The sequence below is a fragment of the Anastrepha ludens genome, chromosome 4 (assembly GCF_028408465.1).
Source record: "Anastrepha ludens isolate Willacy chromosome 4, idAnaLude1.1, whole genome shotgun sequence".
Taxonomy (NCBI): domain Eukaryota; kingdom Metazoa; phylum Arthropoda; class Insecta; order Diptera; family Tephritidae; genus Anastrepha; species Anastrepha ludens.
This window is the reverse complement of record NC_071500.1, coordinates 95,693,082-95,699,699: the sequence shown is the minus strand read 5'-3', so window position 1 is coordinate 95,699,699 and position 6,618 is coordinate 95,693,082.

The window sequence follows — 6,618 nt, the reverse complement described above, 5'->3', positions numbered from 1 at the left end:
CATGCCCAAGACATCATGAATAGTAGTATGAACGGATCCATTTGATATTCTCAGCTCACTAGCTATCTCTCTTTGGGTCGCACGGCGATTTTCAAGCACAATTTCCTTTACTTTTCCGATGTTTTCGTCGTTTACTGATGTTGCTGGACGACGTGCATGAGGCAAGTTTTCAACCGATGTACGGCCCTCTTTGAACGGTTTGTACCACTGGAAAACACGTGCACGCGATAGAGCAAAGTCCCCATAGGTCGTCTGCAACATTTTTAAGGCGTCTGAAGCCGAAATTTTGTTGGAATAACATAATTTCAAACAAATTCTTTGTTCAACTTGAATTTCCATCGTTAAATTCGAAAAACACACTCGAGCTTGACTTGTTTACAGTAGCACAGAAAACAAACTATGTGACATATCACGCTGAAATTTGCCATGTAAGCTTATAACAGTCCTACCAAAAAATAAAAAATTTATTTTTGCCATATGCCATCCGCGGACCGTTTTATTGATATGGCCTCGTTCATATTTGAGCAGAAGTAAATTGTATTCAGTTTTATCAGTAACTAATTTTTTGTGAAAATGAACTTACACCACTTTCAAGAAAACAAAAAAAGGCTCAGATATTAATTCTGCATTCATATTACGGAAAAAAAGTGTGTGTCGATAGACGCTTTGGCTTGTTAATGCTTATTAGAAAATATATTATCGAATTTCTGTTATAATTGCTTGCAACTTCAGTAGAAGTCGTTTACGGATTTCTTCCAACTTTCTGTTACTAGCAACAAATTCCACACTTAAATTGAATACTGCTTTGCTTTGCCTTTTTCTTTCATATCGTTAATAATAATTAAACAAATCAAATCAATTAGTGCACAAAAGACGATGAGGTCGAAATGCAAACCTGATAAAGAATTTATCCAATAAATCAAAAACCCTGAAATACTTCACCAAAGAAATTTATCCATAGAAATTGGATGAAGAAACCCCTTTCAAAACAGTCTTGACAGCTGATTGTCAATTTTTCAGCTAATCTCCCAAATTTCAGCGGGTGGATTCATTTTTATGAATTTATTGCTAATCACTGCATATGTGAACGTACTTTTAAATATATTTTTGCTGCTCTAAACTATAGATTTCCACATTGCATAAATCTAAGAATTATTAATTTTTCTTTGGAAAATGTTCAAGTCATTTCGTATTACAGTCAAGCCTACAAACAAACCAAATTTTTGGAAGAACTGACGACAATGCCGAAAGTTGGTTGGTTGGTTAAAGTGGTGATTCTTCCAGAATCCAACTAGCGCTTCCGCTCCATTTTGTTGCCACATTCTCGTTACCAACTTGTTTAACGATTATTGGCACCGTGACTATATCCAGTATGTGCGGTTTAGGAACCTTATTAGGTTGTTGACGTCTAAGCCAGACAGCTGTTCGAGACTCTCGAGGATTCTGTCCTTCCATAGGACAGGGCATTCACAGAGAAAACGGAAGATTGTTTCCTTTTTCTCTGGTTATTTCCAGCTGGGACAGTATGTATTGTGAGGGATGCCCATTTTTGCTGCTTGTTCTCCGATAGACCAAAAGCCAGTTATGACTGCCGTTAGTCTCCAGGCATCCCGTCGTTTCATGCTTATTAATGCCGACGATTGATTGAGGTTATAGGTAGGCTACAATCCGCGATTCGTAGGTATTTTAGGAAAATTGTACTCATGACTGCACCGAACGGTGTGAATACAAGAACGCTATTCATGGCAGATCCCCCTCTTGCCAGTTCATCTGCTTTTTCGTTACCTTCAATGTTCCGATGTCCCGGCACCCAGATTAAGGTAACTTTATGGTTTAGACTCAAGGCGGTGAGGCTATTCTTACTATGTTCCGCCCCTTTAGAGGTTGTTATAGTCGAACCCAGTGCCTGTATTGCAGCTTGACTATCCGAAAGAATTGCGATATTGCCCTTAAAAGAGAAATCTGCGGTTAGTAGCCTACAAGCTTCCCCAATTGCCAGTACTTCCCCGAAAGTATTCAATAGTCATACCACAATGCCTAAAATCACTTAACGTAGAACTGTGTACCCATCAACTGCTTATTACTTCTTGTTGAAGTCTGGTTGAGAACTTCACTCGCTTCACACAGCACACAATTAGCAGGACTTGAATCCTCAATAATTCGCTGATTGCGCCTCGGCGCATGATTATGGATTACGTGAGCACACAAAAATATTGTAATTCGAGAACAAGTAGGATATTAGTTGGATAATATTAATATAAATAAATATTTAGTATTCATTAAGGGCATAAATACTATGTAAATAAATTGTTATTACGATTAAAATGGTTTCTGTTGTCTAGAAACGAGGAGCACCCCAGTATTGTCGTAATAGCTAAGGTACATAAAGATATACTTTGTATACATTTAGCCTGATCATCTTGTGGTACATAGCAGCAGCCTTCCGAACCCTAACCACATAAGTACGCACCGAAATCCACTACTTAAAATTCCCACCAGCAAAACAGTTTATATAAATAGTTATTGTCTACCGACAAGATGTGGGTAGAAGCCTCATTTTTGCGCTGCTGTATTCCACATAAACACATTTTGTGGCTATGGTAACAAAATAATTACGAACCACTAGTCGTGTGAATAGCTAAAGAAATAGGCAAGCTGAAATTATGGGTATTGTTTTGTCTACCTTTTCTTCCACATACATTCTGTCAAAAAAATATCGGGAATTGTTAATTTAAAAAGCGCGCGTTACAAATACTTATATGTCTAAATATTTTTTGCTGGAATATTGATAGGACTGTCCCCTATAATGTCTCAAAATTTGAGCGAGATCTGTCAATTAGCTTATTTTTGGCAATTTATTGTATTATATTAGTCAGCCGCAGGTGTGTGCTCTGCCATTTTCACTATGCATAAAAATATCGAAGAAAGAATTTGTCTTTAATTTTGTCTTTTGGTCGAAATTTCGTGTGCCGAATAGTGGAAAATGTTGCAGAAAGCATACGGTGGGTGTGATTTATCAAAAACACGGGTCTACGAGTGGTAAAAGGCTTTTGCAGAGGACCGAGAAGTCGTGGAGGAATTGCCCCGATCTGGTCACCCATCAGCGTCTTCAACGGATGAAAGAGTCTTCAAAGTAAAGGAAATGGTGGGGGGGGGATGACCTTAGCGAGTCTCACGAATCAATTCGCAACATTTTACATCATTAATTTGGCATGAGACGCCAAAACGCGTGGTTGCTCCACTCGTTTCTTTAAAAAAATTCATCGGAAGAAAGTAGCTGAAGACATGCTTGAGCAAGTGAATTCGGCTCCACAGTTTATCCAGCGCATCATAACAGGTGATGTTTGACATGCAAATTAGTCAACAGACGGCTGAATGGCGCTATTCACATGAGCCGAAACCCAAAAAAACCACGTCAAAGTCGCTAAAAAATGAAAGGCATGCCACTCGTTTTATTTGATTGTCATCAGAACTAATTCCAAATGATTCTGCGTTGAGTAAAGGCTATTATTTGGAAGTTATGCGACGTTTGGGAGAGAATGTGGGTAGGTAACGGCCCAATTTGTGGAAAGAAAACTTATGAATCTTGCACCGTGATAACGCACCGTCTCACAGGACACATATTTTGAATACTTTTTTGACTCAAAAAATATCATCGAACCACATTTAGCCGCCTGTGGCTGCTTCCTTTTCCCGAAACTTAAATTACCACTCCGCGGAAGCCGATTTGAGTCGATAGAGGCCGTTAAGGAGAATTCGCTGAAGGAGCTGAAGAAGATCTCTTCAAAGGCATTGAAAATGTGCTTTCATGACTGGACTAATCGTTGGCATTTGGCGTTGGTGTATTGCTTCGAATGGAGCCTATTTTGAATAAATTTTGGGGATTAAGCAATTATTTTGCGTTTTAGTTGAAGAATTCCCGATATTTTTTTGACAGAATGTGCATTCATACATAAAAGTAAGACGCACATGTATTCAAATAATAGAGAATCTGAAGACTTGCGTGTACGTTGTCATATCAAGTAAATCGTTTTGACATCTACTCTGACAACAGATATTTTGTTATCAAAATCGATATGCACACGCGCTAGCAAACGGACAAAAGATTTGGCAGCACGAAAATTGTTGTCATTAGAGTTGCTCTTTAACAAGTGTAACCTAATAAGAGTGTAAATTTCAAATACCTAACATGAGGCCATAAAAAATAAATAACGTTAGGAAGAAATTGCGTGAACAGGCATGGTTTCTGTTGACAATTAGCTTTTTTTGCATAATATTTAAAAAGAAAAAAAGTTAAAGAAGACTTACCGTTTAAAGTTCGCTTTTTGTTTTTGTTAACTTTGTATGTGTGGGTTAGTACAGTAGACTACAGCATCATTTGTTTGTCTACAAGCCGTTGCACTGCTTTGTTTGTATTCCTATAGGTCATGGGCGTGTAGGTACTATTTGCGTGCTATTAGCTGTAAGCGATGGCGTATGAGCAACCTTCTTCTGGTTTTTTTTTCACTATTATTTGCTTTATTTTTCGCCTATTTCTGTTGTTTGTGATGTTCAAATCGAACAGCGATTTTCTGTTTTTTTTTGTTTTTGCGTTTTATTTATTGAACATTCTGTTTCTCTTTTGTATTTTCTATATTATTTTTTTCGCTTTTCCAGCGTAAGCTCTGTGTTGCTGCTATAATTACGCGGTAGGAGTGAAATGACAACACCTTCCTTTAAATCTTAATGTTAATCATGTATTTTGTTGTTGCTCATCAAACGATAAATGTCAAGTCAACCATAAAATTCGTATATTTCTATATTTTTTGTCATATGTTAAGTATCAATTATGTCATAAGAAGGGTGTTTCTAAGAGCTTGAGCACTTAAAATGATAATACAAAACTGGTTTATTGTTGAAACGATTTTTATTTTATTTTTATTGTAATCTAGTAAAATTTTTCATAGAACTAATTTTTTTTATATGATATCTGGCATATATCCGGAGCGACTACGAGTTACATGAGCCACGTGCTCAGTCCAATTTTGGACTACTTTTTTTCAAAAAAATCTTGCCATATGGCAACAATGGTGGGCGAAATATTGCAATAAATCGATTTTCAAGTTGGCTATTGCGCAAGTTGTGCCGTCTTTTTGGCGCTGATAAATTTTTGGAACAAAAAATTCAGTCAGCCTCGACTCCAAAACGCTTGCCTTTCGTCACTACTGCAGCCTCACCTCATTTCGGAAGACATAATCACCGATGGTGCCACCAGTGCTCTATGAAATTTTTATAATATAGTAAATATTTTTTTTTGTTTAAGTAATTTTCCACAACTTTGGAAGTGTTGTTCTGACGTTAAGCGATGAATATTAATTACATATTTGCTCCCTCTAAACGAACACCTTTCTTAAGCGGTCACCTCTCTTAAGCGGTCAGCTCCCTTAAGCGGTCACCTCCCTTAATCAGGCACCACCCATAAGTGGACAGTTTTTCCAGCGCATATCACAAAACCCTAAGAATTTTTTCCCTCTTGAGCGGACATCCTACCCATAATAACTTAACCTCCATAGCAAAAAATGTTTTTAACTTTTTCTACACTTTTCTCATAAGTGAACAAATTTTTCGGTCCCTTAGGTGTCCGCTCAGAAGTCCGCTTAGGAGAGCGAACACTGTATATAATTGGGGCTTTCATCCTTTATTGGTACAAAATAGAATATATAGAGTTTTGTTTCCATATATTATTGCAAAAATTTACGTATTTTTTGTTAAAAGAACAATCGTAAATATTTATTGTGTATTTTTTTGCCGCTAAATACACTGTGCTACAAAAAAAAAAAAAAAAAATATACCTGACAAATTACACACTGTAGGTTGTTTATATGGTCGAATAATGCATAAAAATATTTTTGTTATTGTTCATTTTTTGTACCCTCCAATTTTTATTTATTTATAAAAAACCGTTTTTTCAGACTTTGCGCGGTAATCTACGGATATCTCAGTCATTTTTTCACCGATTTTCAATATTTTATATGTTTTGAAAAGGATATTGTCAGACCTTTCAAATGATGTACAACAAGTAATAGGACTATGAATAAGTTCGTGCGGTTTTTTTCGAAATTTGAAACTTTATTGACGTAAAATGGTTACAAATTTAATATTCAAAATATTGTCCATCGCTTACTACTACTTTTTCCCATCTTTCTGGCAATTCACGGATTCCCTTTGTGAAAAATTCGGTCGGTTTTGCCGCAATCCACGAATCGATCCATTTTTTGACTTCATCGTAATTACGGAAGTGCTGGTCAGCCAGGCCATGTTGCATCGATCGGAAGAGATAGTAATCGGATGGCGCAAGGTCTGGACTATACGGCGGGAGGGGTAGGACATCCCATTTGAGCGTTTCTAAGTATGTTTTGACCACTTGTGCAACATGTGGCCGAGCATTGTCATGTTGCAAAATAACTTTGTCGTGTCTATCGGCGTATTGCGGCCGTTTTTCTCGCAGTGCTCGGCTCAAACGCATCAATTGTCGTCGGTAGACATCCCCCGTAATCGTTTCATTCGGTTTCAGTAGCTCATAATACACAACACCCAGCTGGTCCCACCAGATACACAGCATAACCTTCAGGCCATGAA